The following is a 21,869-nucleotide window of genomic DNA, read 5'->3' as shown; positions in this document are numbered from 1 at the left end:
TCAAGTATGATCTTGCAATAAAAATCGAAGGTAAAGTGAAGAAGCCTACCACCATGACAGATGAGACTTGGAATAAAACTGATGATAAATCAATGGAAGAGATTCACTATCTAAGAATGTGTTATTCAATGTGAACAATGAAAAGACAACAAAGGAGGTATGGGACAAGCTTCATAGTATGTACCAAATGGCATCTACTGCAAACAAAATATTTATCATGAAGAAGCTTTACAAGTTGAAGATGAAGGACAAAAAAATGATGTTGAATCACACAAATTAGTTAAATACTCTTTTATGTCAAGTGCACTCCATTGGTATGCCTCAAGATGATGAAAATAAGGTGGTCATCTTATTATGTTCCTTACCAGACAGCTGGGATGGTGTGGTAACAATGGTCAACACTTTTGTTACCGGCAAAAATAAGCTAGTCTATGATGACGTGGCTTCTACATTGCTTAGTGAAGACATGAGGAGAACTAATAAAGAGTCTTCATCTAATGATGTGCTAACGATGGTTAGTATGGAAAATAGAGGAGGAACTCAACATAGAGGTAGAAATAACAAAAATAGGAGGTCATAATCAACTAGAAGATTGTAGTCCTGGGGTAGAAAAAGTGGTTGTTGGTTTTGTGAAAAGATTGGTCATGTTAAAAAGGAGTGCAAAAAATATATAAGAGCTCAAGAAAAAGTTTTCGACAGTGGAGTAAGCATCATTCATGATCATAGTGATGGTTTTTTGGTTCTTGTTACAAGTGACACAACTTCAAATTCATAGGTAATTGACTCCGGGGGTTCATTTCATGCATCTTCTTGCAGCGAAGCCTTCAACAAGGAAGGTAAATTTGGGAATGCTTATTTGGGTGATCAAAAATCTTGTGAAATTGTAGGAAAGGGTGATATTTTTTTATCAATAGAAGGAGGTACTAAATTATTGATTCAAGATGTTAGGCATGTTCCCAAATTGAAAATAAATTTGATTTCTGTTAGTTATTTATATGCTCAAGGTTTTCTTACACCCTCACGGACACATAGAAAATTACCAAGGGTTCCATGATTATCACAAAAGGGGATAAAAGTTGGCAACCTATATGTTGTAGAAACTAATGATGAGGTGGGAGCTGTGATGACTTTTTCGAACAGTGATGCCACACTTTGGCATCAAAGATTAGGCAACATTAGCAAAAAGGGGCTAGAGGTTATGCTTAATCAAGATCAAATTTTAGGTCTCCAATTAGTAGATTTAGAATTTTGTGAGCATTGGCTTCATGCGAAAAAAAAATGTGTTAGTTTTTTGAAGCATGGTCATGATAAGAAAACAACACCATTGGAGTTAGTGTACTTGGATGTCTTTGATCCGACAAAGGTAACCTCTCATGGAGACACAAATTTATTTGTTTCCTTTCTTGATGATTGTACTAGAAAGGTTTGGGTCTATATGATGTCTAGAAAGTTTGAAGTCTTCCCAAAATTTAAATTTTTTAAAGCTCTCATTGAAAGTTAGAGCCGGCATAAAATCAAATGTTTAAAATCAGATAATGGAGGTGAATTATGTTCATTGGAGTTTGATAAATTTTGTGCAGATCAAGGTATTCGATAGGTGAAAGTTCTACCATTCACCCCTCAAGAAAATGGGGCAGTGGAAAGACTAAATCGAACAATACATGAGAAATTTTGATGTATGCAATCTAATGTTAGTTTAGGAAAAGAATCATGGGTAGAGGCTTACAATACAAAAATGTAATTAATTAATCAAAGTCCTCATCTTGTTTGGACTTTGGAATTCTAGAAGAGGAATGGCTGGGTATAAGGATTTCCTATTCACATCTTTGAGTGTTTGAGTATCAAGTATTTGTTCATGTTCTTAAAGAAAAAAGGAGCAAGCTAGATTCAAAATCACAACAGTGTATCTTCATGGGCTATCTTGAAGAATAGTTTGGATTTCAATTATGGGATCTTGTTGCAAAGAAGATTTTATGAAGTAGAAATACATGGTCTTTAATGAGATGAAATTTCTAACTCTTCAATCAACACCACAGGAAAGAGTTATTGAAGATTTTATTCCTATGTCTTTGTTTAATGAGAATAATTCTTCATTAAACCTAGAGTCTCAACCTATTCTTTCTACTCCTACCTCTGTTTTAGCCCCATTTCCTAGTATTAGTAGTGATTCAGAGCCTTCTTCTCATACTCTACCATCACCACAATAGACAGAGCATGAAAGAAGGGGAGTCTTTGACCATGTTGGGTAGTTGGGACAAATTTTTAGTGATGTTGCTACTATAAGAAGACATGAAGAGATCAATGGTGATGGCACATATAGGAGAACTCTTATTGGGTCACAGTGCACTCTCCCATTTAGGAGGAATGATTTTTTGACTCACGATGGTCATCATGCATTGTAGGATGAAGGAAGATTAATTCCAAATGCCCCTACACATTTCTCCCATCATACGCATGGTGAAGAGTAAGGTGTGTGCTCTACTCAAAGGGTCCAGGACCCCAATTTTGAGCACCATGATCTATAGGGGATTGGCACCACATATCCATGTTCTCCACTATACATTCAACAATATTCTAGTAGCGATGCTACTGGTAAAGAACATGGTATTTGGGTTGCACAGAAGTCTGGGACTCACACTAGAATCCACAACCCTGAAGTAGGACATGGGATGTAGCAAGAAAATAGTGGCAACTGGTGTCCAAGTCCTTTTCATCAAACACCGACACAGAAAATTATTAACACTGTCAAACATAAAATTTGTGATTTGGAGGGTAGAAAATAGAATTGATGTTATAATGAACTTGTTGGGAATTCTCATAACATTGACATGTTTGCACCCAATCAAAGAGAAACTTGTGGGCTCCAACATGTATCTACTGCACTCACACCTAGAATTGGATGTGAAAATTATTTGTGTCCTAATCAATGTCATCAAGTAGAGCACAAACTAAAAAATTATAGACATCAAAATACATACCATGGCAATTCCATTTCATCACAGGTCCTGCAGAATAATTTGGATGATTCAATTGATACCTCTGGTCATTGAATTCAGTAGAGGATAGGCACATCTTCACAGGATAATGATTATGAATTTGTAAGAAGCCATTATCATAATGAAGAACATTTCAAAATCATCTTTGAGTTTTTCCCACCCATCTTGATACTAAGGCTAAAATGTTAGACCAAGCCTTTTCGGGTATCTGATTGGTAATCGAGTATCCAATTTCATATTGGATACTTGATATTATGTTAGATATCTGATATAAAATTGAATACCTAATATTATATTAGGTATTCAATATAAAATCGAATACCCAAAACTTGTAACATAGATTTAAATAAAATAAAATCGAGATCTCTTTCTACATTGTATATTTTTGGTTTCATTGTTGACCTCCATTCGGGTATCAGATTTAGAATGGATATCAGATAAGGGTTATTTTTTTAATGTTTTAAATGAATATTATTATAATTTGGTTATTTTAAATTGAATTTGTTAAAAATTTGTTTTTTTTAATCAAAATTGTTGAAATTTAGGTTGTTTTTAATTGAAATTATGTTTTACAAATTAATAGGTATGGCTCCAAATGATGATACTAAGGCAGGGAGGAATGTTCCTCATAATCCTCCAACAAAAAATCCAATACCCCCTCAAAATCATCCACCAAATGATCCCCTACCCCCTCAAAACCCTCCTAGAATTGAAGATTTGATATTTCAAAATCTCACCGAACTGAGGGTTTTGCGAACAATATATAACACTATACCCACATTGGCTCCCATGTTATCCATGCTAAACACCATAGTGGATAATATTGAAACACTTACTAGTAAATAAAATGTTGCGCTTTGATGGTGTGACCAAATGCATACCATGTTTGATGATGGGTTGGACTATGATGAGGTTGCAACCCTAAATATAAATAAAGATGATATAGTTAGCCTTTTTGTGGACCCAAAAATTGATAAACAAGTAAAACACAAAAAGCCCAAACTATCAATTTAATGGTGCATAAATAAAGCTACGCGTGCAAACTTTTGGGATCGTTGGTGTATGGCTTTTGACATCCCTCCACATAGCAATTTAGAGGTGCCATTTTATTTCATTAGAAAATTGTATGCCAAATTTGTGTTGCACCTCAAGGTGAACTATAGTAGCATGAGGCCCAACATGGGTTTAGGAGGAGGATCTCCTCAGGATAGACCCTTTTCCCAATGGAAGAAAGCTGACACTGTTGTCCCCCCTACTGATGTCTCCCCCCCTCCTCTAGTGCAACATCCTAATATCATTGTAGAGGCTAGCTCTTAGACTATTAGAGCCACCCATAGATTGAGTAGCCTATTGATATCCCAGGCTAGGTCAGTGTTGGCACCCTGTATTGATGATGCTGGCGTGAGTTCATCATTGGTAAGCTCATCACATGTTTGTGTGCCCCATAATTGCATAACGTGCAAGAATATTTGTCAGGGTCTCATAGATGATCTTTTTGAGTATCAATTTGTATTTGAGGAGGATACAATAGATGCATGTATAAAGGCTACACACTCTAACATGAGAGAGGAGGGGCATGCAAAGACATGAAATCCTTCTATGTTGGTATATGTATACATTTTTTTGTTACAACATATGCGATTTAAAGTCAATCTTTATAAAAGAGTAATTTTAATTTTTAACCTATATTGACTTATAAATGCATGTGATCTTCATTCATGTTTAGTTGATGACTGAGGAGGAGCTTAGATAGGTTGATAATGTCATGCTCTTAGCTATTTCATTTAGCCTTGAGACATCTACGGTACATTATGTTGTGTTCTCATTATTTTTCTATTTGATATTGGAGCATATATGGTTTCTAATATTTCTTTTCTCTTTTAGGTATCACCTATCAGTGGGGGGCAGAGTATGGGGGATGAGGTACAACCCATTGATAAGGGAAAGGTAATTAGGTGCTTTTAAAGTGAATAAATATTGATGCATTCTTGTAAAATGTTTGTGGTAATAAAATTTAATTACATTCATTATTGTATAGGGTGTGGTTGCTAGTGATGAGTCTAGGAAGATTCCACACCACAGACCCTATGGTGTTTCCATTTGCAGTGAGAGCCTCATCGTATGTATAAGTATCATTTATTTTTTATTTTCCTTATTTTCATAAATAAATTCAAAACTTATTTCCATGATATTAACAACTAGTATTTTGTATGTCATAGGAAGCATTTAGTGTACAGGAGGTTGGATGCCAGAGTTTTGTATCTTTATTGGCACAACCATTATATCGAGAGAAGGAGCTGATAGAGGTAAGTTGTAGTTTGAATTCTTTATTATATGTTATAAATTTAGCATGCTATGAATTATAATGTTATAGTTTAAGTTGTAGATTCATATGATAAACATACTTGAACATACACAGGCCACAATCAACGAGGTTCAAGCATTGTCGAGGACATATGAGAGGACTCCTGATCGGCGTAGGAGGTCGACGAGAGAGGTATTTATGATGAAAGTTTAACACTATAAATCTTCATTAAAAAAAGGATTATTATTCATTTGAGTAATTCAATGTTAGATAGAATCATATAAATTTAGTAGTCTAACTTTGCATTTTCCTTTTTTGTATGTAGGAGGCATTTGATCCACCTAGTATAGTGAAGAGACTACATTTTGATCATCCACTAGTAGCATAGGATAGTATAGTTGTCATAGGATGTGTCATGAGATGTCTTGAGATGGAATATGCCACATTGTATAGAGAAACATTGATATTATACACATTCTGATGGCATGATCAGCCACATTTTGTATAAGGATCTATGTATTTTGATATATATTTGCATAACTTGTCTATGGATACATGAAATTTGATATAAATTTGTGTAATTTGTCTATGGATACATGTATTTTGATATATATTTTTGTTATTTATGTGCACAATGATATACATATTAATTTAGTATAGTATTGTTCAATTTATCATGGATCATGTGTATTGTTCATGTTTATGGAATATCATTCATTTTGATCATGTTTGTTATATTTGATTCAAATGCAATAATTTGTGAATAACATTTTAACAAACATTATTATCAAATCTTGATGCAAGATTTAATTTGAAATGCAATGTTTAATTTGAAATAATCTCTGCAATCCCTTAAGATGTCACTATGATTCAACCACCAAACACACTTAGAGCACCTTGGAAATGAGATAGGTTAGTTTAGGCCTTAGTATGAATGTCCTGTAGCATTTGATGTTTCATCGATAGCCCTCACAAGCCCTGAGTTACGACCCTCAAAAGATCAACCTCGAAACACACTTAGAGCACCTTGGAGACTCTTCAGTATGAGGTGGCCATGAATGATGGAGGATCTCTGTGGCCAAAATAAGGGTGTCACTAGGGTTCACCCACCCAACCAAAGCTAATGAAATTGATGATTCGATGCCAAGATTAGCAGTTTCAAAGTTATGCTGTGATGCACCTATGAACTGAGGCACACTATTAGTTTTGGCATCAAGTGAGATCGTGGTGTCGAATCCAAATGGAGTTTGATCTCTCAAAAATGAGATAGATTATTTTAGGCCTTGACATGACTATCCTATAGAATTTGATGTTTCATCGACATCCCCCATGAGCTCTGAGTTACGACCTTTGGAAGATCTACCTCGAAACACACTTAGAGCACCTTGGAGACTCTTTGGTACAGGGTGGTCGCAAATGGTGGAGGATCTCCGTGACTAGAACAAGGGTGTCACTAGGGTTCACCTTCCCATCTGGAGCTAATGGTGCTAATGATTCAATGCCAAGATTAGGGGTTTCAAAGTTACGTTGTGATGCACCTATGAACTGAGGCACACTGTGAGTTTTGGCATCGAGTGAGATCGTTATGCCAAATCCAAATAGAATGTGATATCTCAAAAATGAGATAGGTTATTTTAAGCCTTGGCATGACCATCCTATAGCATTCAATTTTTCATTGATAGCCCTCACGAGATCTAAGTTACAACCCTTAGAAGATCAACCCCAAAACACACTTAGAGCACCTCAGAGACTCTATGGTATGGGGTGGCCATGAATGATGGAGACTCTCCATGGTTAGAATAAGTATGTCACTAGGGTTCACTAGCCCATCTGAAGATAATGGCATTGGAGATTCAATGCCAAGATCAGCAGTTTCAAAGTTGTGCTATGATGTACCTATGAACTAAGGTACACTGTGAGTTTTGGCGTCGAGCGAGATCATTGTATCGAATCCAAATGGAATGTGATCTCTCAAAAATGAGATATTTTATTTTAGACCTCAACATGACTATCCTATAGCATTTGATGTTTAACTATAGCCCCCACGAGCTCTGAGTTATGACCCTTAGAAGATCGACCTCGAAACACACTTAGAGCACCTTGGAGACTCTTCGATATGGGGTGGCTATAAATGATGGAGTTTCTTTGTGGCTAGAAAAATGGTGTCACTATGGTTCACCTACCCATTTGGAGCTAATGGAACTGACAATTTTATGCCAAGATTAGTGGTTTCAAAGTTACGCTGTGATGCACCTATAAACTGAGGCACACTATGAGTTTTGGCATTGAGCGAGATCGCTGTGCCAAATCCAAATGGAATCTGATCTCTAAAAAATGAGATAAATTATTTTAAGCCTTGGCATGAACATCCTATAGCATTCAACATTTCATTGATAGCCCCACAAGCTTTGAGTTATGACCCTCAGAAGATTGACCTCAAAATGCACTTAACGCACCTTGGGGACTCTTCAGTATGGGGTGGCCGTGAATGATGGAGGCTCCCCATTTCTAGAATAAGGGTGTCACTAGGGTTCAACCACCCATCCAGAGCTAAAGGCACTGATGATTCAATGGCAAGATTAGTGATTTCAAAGTTACACTGTGATGCACTTATGAACTGAGGCACACTACGAGTAGTGGCATTGAGCAAGATCATCATGTTGAATCCAAACGAAATGCGATATCTCAAAAATGAGATAAATAATTTTAGGCCTTGGCATGAATATGCTATAGCATATGGCATTTCATCGATAACCCCCACAAGCTTTGAGTTACGAAACTCAGAAGATCAATCTTGAAACGCACTTAGAGCACCTTGAAGACTCTTTGGTACAGGGTGGCCGCAAATGATGGAGGCTCTTCATGACTAGAACAAGGGTGTCACTAGGGCTCACCTATCCATCTAAAGATAATGACACTAACTATTTTATGCCAAGATCAATGGTTTCAAAGTTAAGCTGTCATGCACCTATGAACTCGGCACACTGCTAGTTTTGGCATTGAGTGAGATTGCTGTGTTGAATCCAAATGGAATATGACCTCTCAAAAATGAGATAGGTTATTTTAGGCCTTGACATGATCATCTTGTGGTATTTAAAATTTCATTAATAGCCCACATGAGCTCCAAGTTACGACCCTTAGAAGATCAACCTTGTAAAACACTTAGAGCACCTTGGAGGCTCTTCGATATGGGGTGGCCACGAATGATGGAAACTCTCTGTGGTCAGAACAAGGGTGTCACTAGGGTTAGTATTAAGTGAGAAAATTATTTTTTACCTCTCTCAAGTTTTTAGCATTGGGCGCAATGCAAGTTTGGTGTTAGTATGTATTAAAATCACCATTTTTAGGTCCCCTCCACATAAATTGCATTAAGTAAAATCATCTTTTTTTCTTACAAGAAATCAAAAAGTTTACATTTACAATATGTCAAGTGTTTCATCATTATTACATCAATACACTACTATAAAAAATTGTAGTGTCAAAAATACTAGTGTCAAAAATCATAGTGTTAAAAAAAGTAGTGTCAAAAATCATAGTGTCAAAAATAGAATAGATTTTTCTTCATTCTGCTCCTTATTTAGTTTTTTATCTTCATGCATGGCTATTCTTCATGATGTACCTACATTCCAATATCATAAAAATATCAGTAACTTATTGTATTAAATAAGATAATCATCAATTCACCAAATAATTACAAACAAAATAACATAAGAAGTAAATATGCCTAGTCGAGTGTTCTAGTAGGGTCCTCTGTCTATTTTAGGGTCTCCAATAGGGCTTCATGATCAACATTAGTAATAGTAAAAATTTATTTTACCTTTGGTTTTCCTTGATGCTTCAAAAACTTCATATTTGTTTCTATAATAAGATGAAAATATATGAGAATTGTTTTGTGATTCTAATAGTCTTCAAATGTGTCGAAAGGGGTCATAGGATAACCTATGACCCCTTTTGATGCATTTCATGATAACCTATGACCCCTTTTGATGAATTTCATGACAACATATGTCCCTAGGGGCCCTAGGACTACTAGGGACCTATTTGGTTGGCTCAAATGCATCAAAAGGGGTTTGATGCATTTCATGACAACATATGTCTCTAGGGGCCGAAGGACACCTAGGGACCCATTTGGTTGGTTTGAATGTGTTGAGAAAGGTCATAGGATAACCTATGAACCCTTTCAACACATTTCATGACAACATATGTCCCTAGGGGCCCTAGGACCCCTAGGGACCCATTTGGTTGGTTCGTATGTGTTGAAACACCTATGATCCCTTTCAACGCATTTGATTACAACATACATCGCTATGGGCCCTAGGACCCCTAGGGACCCAGGATAACCAATTTGGTTGGTTTGAATGTGTTGAAAGGGGTCATAGGATAACCAATGACCCCTTTTGATGCACTTCATGACAACATATATCCCTAGGGTCCCATTTGGTTGGTTTATGTAATGTCCCCTTTTTATGGGAGATTATAATTCAGTGTTGCCAACTTACTTCCCCTAGGTTTTAGTGGTGAAAAGGTTCTTTACGAGGTTTAGTTCGAGATTTGGCCTAGACATTTCTAGTTTCAGACCCATCTGAATAGTTTTGGTAGGTTTTTTGGATGATTACTATTGTTAGTAAGTAAACAAAACTTAGAATTCTTGATATCTCAGTGTTGGTTTGGAAGCATCTCATTGAGAGCTTTCCAACGAGCTATTGCATGTGCTTATCCAAGTTCATTTGGTTAGTTATTTGCATGCCTGATGATTATATGGTTTACTGGCTAAGTGAATTTTAAAGTTCATTTAACTTGTCACTTTATTTTAAAAAGGTACAATGTTCACTTAAGTGACTAAAGGACAAAAAAGGTGCTTTATCCCACATTGCTTAAAAGAGCATGCATCACATTGGGAAAGTGATAAAGGTACAATAGGATCCACATGGGAAGTTATGAAGATTATAATATTTAAAACAAATATTAATTTGGGAGCTGGAAATAGTTACTGGTTATCTCTTCAAGGATGCAAACCCTTGAAGAAGCATTTGAAGGTTGGATGCAAACCTAGCCTTCTTACAGGTTTTATCTACATTTTCCAATCTAACTATTTTTATTGTTTATAAGATTGGATCATTTGGATAGTTGTATGTTATTGTATTATTGTTGTATAATATAGTAACATAGTTATATTTGTACTTCTAAATATTGGAGGAACAAAACAATTTTTTTGAGTTTTCTTGTATACAAATCTACTAGTTTCAAATCGATTAAAGTTCTAGAATTTATATCAAATATTGGCTTTCTATTTAGTTTTAAATCTGCACGTGTGTATTGAGGGTTTTTAGTAAAATATCTGGAAAGGGGTATTATAGTGGTATTAGAGCTGGTTTTCCTACCAGCCTATGAAGCTTATTCAAAAAAATTAATTTGAGTTGCCAGCCTTGGGATTTTCCCACTCACTCAACTCACAGTGATCCCAATTGCACTGAAAACAACTAGGACAAAAGCAAGCTAGTTGTCATGTCTAAATGGTCCATGTACTAGAATTAGAGCTCCAAATGAATGCATTTTTTATGACTCTCTCACTAAAGCACAATCTGATCTATCACCTATGGATCGTTCCTCAACCAACTAAAAAAACCTACCTACTACTGAATCAAGAGTCCCCCCTATGATAATGTTAAACTACACCAATCAACAATGCTACAAGCATCAAGAAGCTACCCTTGAAATCTTCAATTTCTTCTTAACTAGAGCTCTCTTCACACATGCCCCTACTCCATCATGTTCCCCTTTCCCATGGCCAGACTCAAAAAAATTCCAAATATGAGGCACCCCCCTCTCTACGTGCATCCTACACAACCAATAAAATATGAGAGCATTCTTGAATTGACTGTGCAATTATCTAACCAAATGATATGTCTATCCATAGCAATGTCATGCTCCTATAAGAAATCAAAATAATTCTCAAAACAATGCTGCACAAACTTGTGAGAGTGAGATCTATCATCACTCATATAAAAATGGCACTCTCTAATAATCTTTTGGTTATCTTGCACACTATCAGGGACATGTTTATATGTTATGTGGACAAAAATATAAATATGAATGGAATTATAATACTCAGATTTGTCTCATTTTGACACTGCAATGTGTAGTTCTAAGAAAAGTCCACAAGTAATATAATAGTGCCAATGGGAAAAGTCTCCTTACACATTCTAAATTGTTGATCCAACCACTGAGACTTATGACTATGTCTTTCATACTTGTAGAAAAGATTTGTCTTGAAATTTGAAATAAAACTAGCCACACTAATTTCTTTTGCAACCAATTCACATCTAGAGCCCTCACCCCCACTCTTCGATTGTATTTCACCATTTCATATACCATTTTTTTAACTACTATCTTCCCTAGATCTTGTTCACACTCCTCATGGAAACATGTGTCAAACTTGGATAAGCCACCACATTCTAAACACTTCTCATTTAAGCAAGCATTTCTATAAAAAAAACAAACATCAAATCTATGACATAAAAATTGATCTAGCAAGCCTCTTGATGATTTTGGAAGCCCACTAGCACTATAATTCTCCCACATTTCTTTACTATGCAAAGTAGAACAGATGGAGCATAAGAGTTCATGGTGCATAGAAAACTTTACATGATATTTGTAACATGTATTTTGAATTTTAAGTGGCACACAATAAAATGGCTTCAAAGATTCAATAGCCCTTTATGATATATGCAATCTTGGATGACTCTAAATTCTTTGAACAACATAGTTTGTCTTACCTCCAAATAATGTTTAGGATGTGGCATGCGGTCTCTGATGCCAATTCTCAACTTTAACACATCTTTAGCATTGCATGATACTCTTGAGCTAGAGTGCCAAAACTGTGTAATTTCTTCCTTCACATCATTAGATAGCTTCTTATCAAAACATGGAAGTCTCCCACCAAAAGCCCATGTTTCATTTTGAAGAGGATCATCAATTATCTCTCATCTACTAAGTATTCTTCTCAATGTAGTACAATTTAGATTCAAGTCAATACAAGTTTATCTCATATATCTACCATTTCTCAAATGATGACTTGCCAAAGAGGTTGTAATAACCCTTCAAGAAACTCTCTTATCCTTCTCCCTACTATTTTTCCTAATACTATTGAGAGCACTGAAAAGATTCTTCACAATAATGACATTTCTTTCCAATTTTTTATTAACATGAATCTTCAATTTGGAAAGCATAGGTCTCATCTTTTGCATCTTTAATAAGTGCATTAAAAGTTGACATTGATCCACCACTTTCTTGTTGTAGAAAAACATCTTATATAGTCTTGAAGCCCATAACCGAATTGCTCTTTGTGATTTTTTCACTTCCAAATTGGTAATAATCATTTCATCAATTTCAATTATCCATTTCGCTATTCTAGAACCGTCATGTTGATTATAATTAGGAGATATGTAACATTCCCATGCATTTTCATTTTCGACATGGTCAATGATGCAATTTACATTATGAACTGGTAAAATTTCATTCTCCAAATTTTCAATCCTGACATTATCATTATCAATCGGTACATTTTCATTCCCCAACTATACATATTCATTATCTGACTCTATGATTCCACCTTCTATCAATACATCATCAACTTGACTCACATTTAGCATACCTCATCTCTTCCTTCAATGATTTACCTTGTCCCTTTCCCTATATGCTACAATGTCTTCATTCGATACCTTCCTTTCGCATTTATCCTTTCGACAACTACTGCTCCCCATTTCGAAACTAATATCAAACACCTAATCATACATTATAGAACATTTTTCGATTGTATGAGCCCAAAGAGATTATTATTCTTCAAATTCGTGAAAATGGCCCCGCAAAAATTTGATTGTCAAGTTTTTAGTAATAGAGAATATTTTGGAAAAAATATGCCAGTATTTTGAGTACCCAATCCCATATTGGGTACCTAAAACGAATGCCCAAATTTTGGAGCGAAGTCAAATTTTGGCAAGTGTGCGCAATGTGAACAAATTTGTACATTATTACATGTTAGTATTTTATTAAATATAATATTTGTATATAATTATTGTTATGAATATAATTATTAAATATAATATAGTAAAATATTTTATTATTATTATATTTAATAGGATATTATATATGATTATTACATTATATATGATTATAATTATTATATATGATTACTATATTTTATTATTATGATTTTTACTATTATTATTAAATATAGTATAGTAATATATATATATTATTATTGTTATTATTATTATGACCTCTAAATATAATATATTAATATATATATGATTATTATTATTATATTTAATAGGATATTATATATGATTTGATTGAATGCATCGAAAGAGGTCATAGGTTATCCTATGACCCCTTTCGATGCATTTGATGAAAAAATATGTCCCTAAGGGCTCTAAGACCCCTAGGGACCTATTTGGTTGGTTTGCATGTGTCAATTTCGACGTGTTTGATGACAACATATGTCCCTAGGGGACCTAGCACCCCTAGGAACCTATTTGGTTGGTTCGAATACATTGAAAGGGGGTCATAGGATAATCTATGACCCCTTTCAATGCATTTCATGACAACATATGTCCCTAGGGGCCCTAGGACCCCTAGGGACCCATTTGGTTGGTTCAAATGCATTCATGACAACATATGTCTCTAGGGACCCTAGGGATGCATTTGGTTGGTTTGAATGTGTCGAAAGGGGTCATACAATAACCTATGACCACTTTCGACACATTTCATGACAACATATGTTCCTAGGGGCCCTAGAACTGCTAGGGACCTATTTGGTTGGTTCAAATGTGTCGAAACGGGTCATAAGATAACCTATGACCCCTTTTGATGCATTTCATGATAACCTATGACCCCTTTCGATGCATTTCATGACAACATATGTCCCTAGGGGCCCTAGGACTACTAGGGACCTATTTGGTTGGCTCAAATGCATCGAAAGGGGTCATAGGATAACCTATGACCCCTTTTGATGCATTTCATGACAACATATGTCTCTATGGGCCGAAGGACACCTAGGGACCCATTTGGTTGGTTTAAATGTGTTGAGAAAGGTCATAGGATAACCTATGAACCCTTTCAACACATTTCATGACAACGTATGTCCCTAGGGGCCCTAGGACCCCTAAGGACCCATTTGGTTGGTTCGTATGTGTCGAAACACCTATGACCCCTTTCAACACATTTGACGACAACATACATCGCTATGGGCCCTAGGACCCCTAGGGACCCAGGATAACCAATTTGGTTGGTTTGAATGTATTGAAAGGAGTCATAGGATAACCAATGACCCCTTTTGACACACTTCATGACAACATATATCCCTAGGGTCCCATTTGGTTGGTTTATGTAATGTCCCCTTTTTTTGGGAGATTATAATTCAGTGTTGCCAACTTACATCCCCTAGGTTTTAGTAGCGAAAAGGTTCTTTACGAGGTTTAGTTTGAGATTTGGCCTAGACATTTCTAGTTTTAGACCCATTTGAATAGTTTTGGTAGGTTTTCTGGATGATTACTATTGTTAGTAAGTAAACAGAACATAGAATTCTTGATATCTTAGTGTTGGTTTGGAAGCATCTCATTGAGAGCTTTCCAATGAGCTATTGCATGTGCTTATCCAAGTTCATTTGGTTAGTTATTTGCATGCCTGATGATTATATGGTTTACTGGCTAAGTGAATTTTAAAGTTCATTTAACTTGTCACTTTATTTTAAAAAGGTACAATGTTCACTTAAGTGACTAAAGGACAAAAAAGGTGCTTTATCTCACATTGTTAAAAGAGCATGCATCACATTGGGAAAGTGATAAAGGTACAATAGGATCCACATGGGAAGTTATGAAGATTATAATATTTAAAACAAATATTAGTTTGGGAGCTGGAAATAGTTACTGGTTATCTCTTCAAGGACGCAAACCCTTGAAGAAGCATTTGAAGGTTGGATGCAAACCTAGCCTTCTTACAGATTTTATCTACATTTTCCAATCTAACTATTTTTATTGTTTATAAGATTGGATCATTTGGATAGTTGTATGTTATTATATTATTGTTTTTTAATACAGTAACATATTTATATTTGTACTTCTAAATATTGGAGGAACAAAACATTTTTTTTGAGTTTTCTTGTATACAAATCTACTAGTTTCAAATCGATTAAAGTTCTAGAATTTATATCAAATATTGGCTTTCTATTTAGTTTTAAATCTGCACGTGTGTATCAAGGGTTTTTAGTAAAATATCTGGAAAGGGATATTATAGTGGTATTAGAGCTGGTTTTCCTACCAGCCTGTGAAGCTTATTCAAAAAAATTAATTTGAGTTGCCAGCCTTTGGATTTGGACACCATGAATATATGAAATCAATATATTGACACATTTTGGTTGCTTTAATGTGACTAGTCTAAAAACTTTGAAAATAAAATCCCTCAAGTTTAGTTTTTCGAGGAAGATTGGATGTCACCCCAATCTTTTTCTTTTTGAAGTTAGTGCACAATATAGGTAAAAATCACCAACTTTAAGAGGAATCACAGATGGGTCAGTTGGAGGTATGTGCACTCAAAATACCTAGTTCTATATGTTTGAATACATTTTGTGAACTTCATTTTGGAAGACTGTTATCCTGGTCACAAGGTAGAATATTTAGTGAAGGGAGTAAATGAGTCTTCTTTCTCATATTTTTAGGAGTACCATCATAGAAACTGAAAGACATTATAGGTAGGAGGGAATATGGCTTTCAAATCATTCACGGATTTGTTAACGACTATTCCTCACTAGTTTTCTATTACACTATTAGCAACGTGAAGCGCCAGTAGGAAGGTCATCATGTCGGATCAGTGAATGAACTCACTTTGGAAACTGTAGGTTGATTTAGGGAGCATGGGAAGTAGTTTCACTAGTGAAAAAGGTGTTAAACTCCATATATAGAAAAGAGGATCATGGTAGTTTGTCTTCATCCAGTGACAGGGTCTCACGGCTAGAGCAGGTTGAATATGTCTAGACATTTCTATACTCCACGGGTTATTTGACTCCTATTCTTCAGTCAAGGTGGTAGACATGGGTAGAATAAGATAGTCAACGGAAATTTGGCATTTGTTACATTGTATTTGAATGTAGAAAAATGTCCCTCAATCAACATTAAATAATGGTTAGTGAATAGTCGGCTAAGTGGAATACACCAGATTAACTCTAGCAGATAGGGCATATAGATGGTTTTCCAGTTGAAGATATAATAACCACAGGCCTTGAGTCTATGGATTGATTACGCAGATGGACCTCTTATAAGAATTCACAATCCCTCATTCAATGTTACAAGGTGCATTCATGGGTAGACATTGCTATGCAAGTCTCCCTCAAATGTGAGTAACTTGGTTTAACTGTGTGCTAGGAATGGTCTTCAGAACTATATATAGGTGACCAAGCAACCTATATAAACAACAATAGTTGGTGAGTTGAAAGGAGACCTAGGTGTTTCATGGGAGTTATAGATGATAGTAGCATTGGCCTTCTCTTACTCCATAGGTTGAGTCGGAAACTTCCCATAGTATGAGTGATAGAAAGACATAGTGAACAGGTGGCATGTGGGTCAGATACCAGGCAATGCAGTTGGTTTGAGAGCTTGATGCATCCACAAAATCCTATAGTGGTACTCTCCATTGTTATGGGTCTATCATTCATATTTCCCCCTTGTATTATTCATACTGAGCATTGCTAATACGGAAGGTTCTATCATCTTGTTTGTTGTGCATAGTTTTTTGATGCACTATCATGAATATATGGTCATGGTTATTAAGTTTTAATTCTAGAGTATTGTTATTGGTTAAACATGTCAATTCATAATGCTTAATTCTAAGTAGTAACTCATATTATTTCTAGAATATTTATATACTAAAGGAGTTAAGGTTGCATGACAATTGCTTGATAAAATATATTAGTTTTAGAATAGTATTCTGTGGTTGATTTTAGTAAACTATATTATAGTGACACACTCCAAGCTAGCACATATAGGTTAGTTGGGAGTTTAGGTTGGAATAAGGGATGTGAGGTTGGAGGTCATTCTGACCATGCTAAATCTATCTTAAACAACATTCTCTCTACCATAGGATATTGCACCATAATAGTTAGCAAGACTGTTGGCATATGAAATACTAAAGTTGTGTAGGAGGAAGTCAAGCACAATTGACATCATGTAGGGAACATCAAGATAGATAGCTATAGGTTAACCAACTACCATGGTATTAAACTATTTAATCATAATATTTAGAGATCATTACAACATTTGAATTTTTAAGTAGTGGTTCAATTTTATAGAATGTATGCCTATTGAAGGGATTGAGATTGCATGATAACTGTTTGATAAAATACCTCAATTCTAGATTAGAACTCAGGGGTTAGAATTAGTAAAGATTTTTATAGTGGTATCAGGATAACTATTTGAGAAGAAAATTTGAAGACTCCACCCATAGCAGATACACAAATATAGTAGCTTCGCATGCTAGAAAGATATATCCGTAATGATGAAAGAAGTGAAGAGCAAAGGGAAAGTCAAAGATCTTTATGAATTTAAAACTAAAGTAAGGAGAAATTATGATGATTGTAACAAATTCTTCTTAGAGCTTCAAAAATAATTTCCTTTCATTGATTATGTGGAATTTTAGCTAGAGCTATAAAACAAGATGGTTATGATAAGAACAAATGCTATGATTTGGTTCAAGATCTCCTTGCAAAGGAAAAGTTACATAAATTTGCATAAGGAAGAGATTAATCAACTTGATAGTAGTACAAAAAAATAAGAGCGTGCTTCACATGATATTATGCAAAATACTAATAATGGCAAATCCCCATCTTATTTAGACATAGAAAACACCAACATTTTATTTGGTGACATGGAAATTAACTTGGATGAATTTTATGGTGATACTAGGATGGAAATTATGTCAAGTTTTGAGGAGCAAAAAATGGACTGCAATGTTGGCAGGATAGATGATCTAGCATTCGTTGAGTTAGAGGAAATATCTGAAAATGTCATTTCCCTAGGTGACAAAAAATTAGAAGATTCTATGGAGAATAGCCCACTTGTGTTTGAAGGAGATGATAAAAAACCATTATCACTTCTTGACTTATGGGATATGCTCTTGATCAAAGAGGACAAGATTGTCCAAGTGTTGACGAGGATGGGTGATTCTTCCAAATTGATTAAGGATCTCATGCAGAAGATTGTGATAGAAGAGAGACATGAGAATATATGTGGTGTCACAAGTCCTATTTTACATACTATTTTTGAAACTTTGAAAATGATAAAATATGAGTACTTGCAACTATTAATGGATAGAGAGCTAGCAATAAAATTTGGAAGGGATAAGGAGAATGAGGTACATGAGCTATGCCTTCAATTGAGCTTAACACATTACTCCATCTACAAAGCTGAAAATCTAATGACTAGGGCAGCCACTTATGAAGAAGATAACCGTTGTTCAAGGGCACAATAAATCATGCAAATCATTGAAGAAATTCATAAAGTGGGTAGAAGTGAAGGAAAACAATGTAATTCAAACACATGTTCCTTGTCTGAGACTTTCTATGATGAGAAAAATTCTACGGATCAGCAAGTTGATGAATCTAGAAATTTTGATTTTTATGATAATAGCTGCACATATTCACATGAGCACATGGTTAGTGGGACAACAAGTGAGGATAATTTAGAGATTTCAATTAATAGTGAACCATCCTTTTACAAAGACTTTGACATAAGCAAGGGTACTTATGGTGTAATAGGAAGTTTGGATTTATCCTTAGCATGCTCTGAGGGATTTTTTAGCTTACCCAAAGTTTTATCACCCAGCTCTTATGAGATGGTCATAGCCTATTTGTTGATTAGTGATTTTAATTGTCGGTATATTCTAGCTGTTAGTGATTTGCATGTGTATGTTAGTAGCATTTTTGCTGATTCTACTTGGCCTTCAAGGGTTGGTGAGTTATTTGCAGATGAGTGGGGAGAACACACATTAACCTGCATTCCACATGAGGTGTCTACATTTTTTATTCAATAGTATCTTGAAGAAAATGTTAGCCTTGATGATGTTGGTGATTCACCAACCACTCTTTCCTTTATCTAGGATCATGTTGATTGGGTGATTGAGAATCCAGGTGTTAATAGTATCTTAGATTTGGTGGATTATGTTGTGTTGTTACATAGTCACAAGATTATGATCTATGTGTTTCAACCTTTTGACACATCAAAGTTCTAGAGATTGGGGTTACTCCGTTTTCACTAGGGTGATATAATGGTGGAGTGAGATTGACTGAATTTGTCAGTCATTGGTATAGATATTGCAGGAGTGGTATAGTGATATAGTGGTGCAAATATTATAGGAGCTGGCTAGTGGTATCTCAGATAGCTCATGAGTTCTCATTTAGGATCCAGGGGGAGCATCCTTATGTATTGCCTTTTATTAGGGAGCTAGGAGGAGAGTTTGGTTGTTATCATCTTGTGGCAGATATTGGTATATTGCCAAGGTCCCATCTTCACTTGATAGTAGAGACTCGCAAGGTTACTCATGGAGTGAGGCATTCATTCCGACTAACAATATTGGTACATAGGAAAACAACATATGGTAGTTGGTGTCCCTTAATGGAAAGCCTTGGGATCTTGGCATTCAGTTATTTGGTACATCAATTCCTATTGCACTATTTCACCATTTTGAGTTAGGGAAGATGCATGTCGAGGTACATCAGATGAGGTGTAGAACCTCTTTCTTGAGGCAAGTAAGGGATTTTGGCATTTGGTTTCTGCAAGTATGAGCAGATTGCTTGAGGGCAAGCAATCTTTGAGAAGGGAGGCATTGTAATGTCCCATTTTTATGGGACATTATAGTTCACTATTGCCTGCTCACTTCACCTAGGTTTTGGGGGGCAAAAATGTTCTTTATGGGATTTAGTTTGAGATTTGGCCTAGACATTTCCAGTTTCAGACCCATCTGAGCAGTTTTGGCAGGTTGTCTAGATGATTACTATTTTTAGTAAGTAAACAGAAGTCAAAATTCTTGATATCTTAGTGTTGGTTTGGAAGCATCTTGCTAAGAGCTTTCCAATGAGCTATTGAATGTGCTTATTTGAGTTTATTTGGTTAGTTATTTTGATGCCTGATGATTATATGGTTTACCAGTTAAGTGACTTTTAAAGTTAATTTAACTTGTCACTTTATTTTAAAAAGGTACTATGTTCACTTAAGTGACTAAAGGAAAAAAAAGGTGCTTTATCCCACATTGCTTAAAAGAGCATGCATCACATTAGGAAAAGTGATAAAGGTACAACAAGCTCCAGATGGGAAGTTATGAAGATTATAATATTTAAAACAAATGTTAATCTCAGATTTGGAAATAGTGACTAGTTATCTCTTCAAGGACACAAACCCTTGAAGAAGCTTTTGGAGGTTGGATGCAAACCTAGCCTTCTTATAGGTTTAATCTGCATTTACCAATCTGACTGTCATTTCTATTTATAAGATTGGATTATTTAGATTGTTGCATATTATTATATTGTTGTTATATAATATAGTAACGTATTTGGCAGTTATTTATGCTAACTCTTGATTTATATATGTACTTCTAAATATTGGAGGAACAAAAATAACTTTTCTAAGTTTTCTTGTATGCAAATCTACTAGTTACAAATCGATTAAAGTTTTGGAATTCATATCAAATATTATCTTTTTGTTCGGTTTTAAATCTACACGTGTGTATTGAGGGTTTTTAGTAAAATATCCAAAAAGGGATATTACAGTTCAAATGTGTTGAAAGGGGTCATAGGATAACCTATGACCCCTTTCAACACATTTCATGACAACATATGTCCCTAGGGGCCCTAGCACCCCTACGGACGCATTTGGTTGGTTCGAATGCATCGAAAGGGGTCATAAGATAACCTATGACCCGTTTCAACACATTTCATGATAACATATGTCCCTAGGGGCCCTAGGACCCATAAGGACCTATTTTTTTGGTTTGAATGTGTTGAAAGGGGTCATAGGATACCCAATGACCCCTTTTGACACATTTCATGACAACATATGTCCCTAGGGGCCCTAAGACCTCTAGGGACCTATTTGGTTGGTTTGAATGCATCAAAAGGGGCCATAGGATAACCAATGACCCCTTTCAATGCATTTCATGATAACATATGTCCCTACGGGCTCTAGGATCCCTAGGTACCTATTTGGTTGATTTGAATGTGTTGAAAGGGGTCATACGATAACTTATGACCCCTTTTGATGCATTTCATGAAGACATATGTTCCTAGGGACCCGTTTGGTTGGTTCGAATGCATCGAAAGGGGTCATAGGATAACCTATGACCCCATTAAATGTATTTCATGACAACATATGTCCCTAGGGGCCCTAGGACTCATAGGGACCCATTCGGTTGGTTTGAATGTGTCAAAAGGCCCTTTCGATGGATTTCATGATGACATATGTCCTTAGGGGCCCTAGGACCCCTAAAGACCCATTTGTTTGGTTTGAATGTGCCAAAAAGGGTCATAA

This window comes from Cupressus sempervirens, chromosome 5, assembly GCF_028749045.1.
Source record: "Cupressus sempervirens isolate cs-2001-9-10 chromosome 5, ASM2874904v1, whole genome shotgun sequence".
NCBI classification, from domain to species: Eukaryota; Viridiplantae; Streptophyta; class Pinopsida; order Cupressales; family Cupressaceae; genus Cupressus; species Cupressus sempervirens.
The sequence above is the reverse complement of the archived record's forward strand: the minus strand, read 5'-3'. Positions refer to the sequence as shown.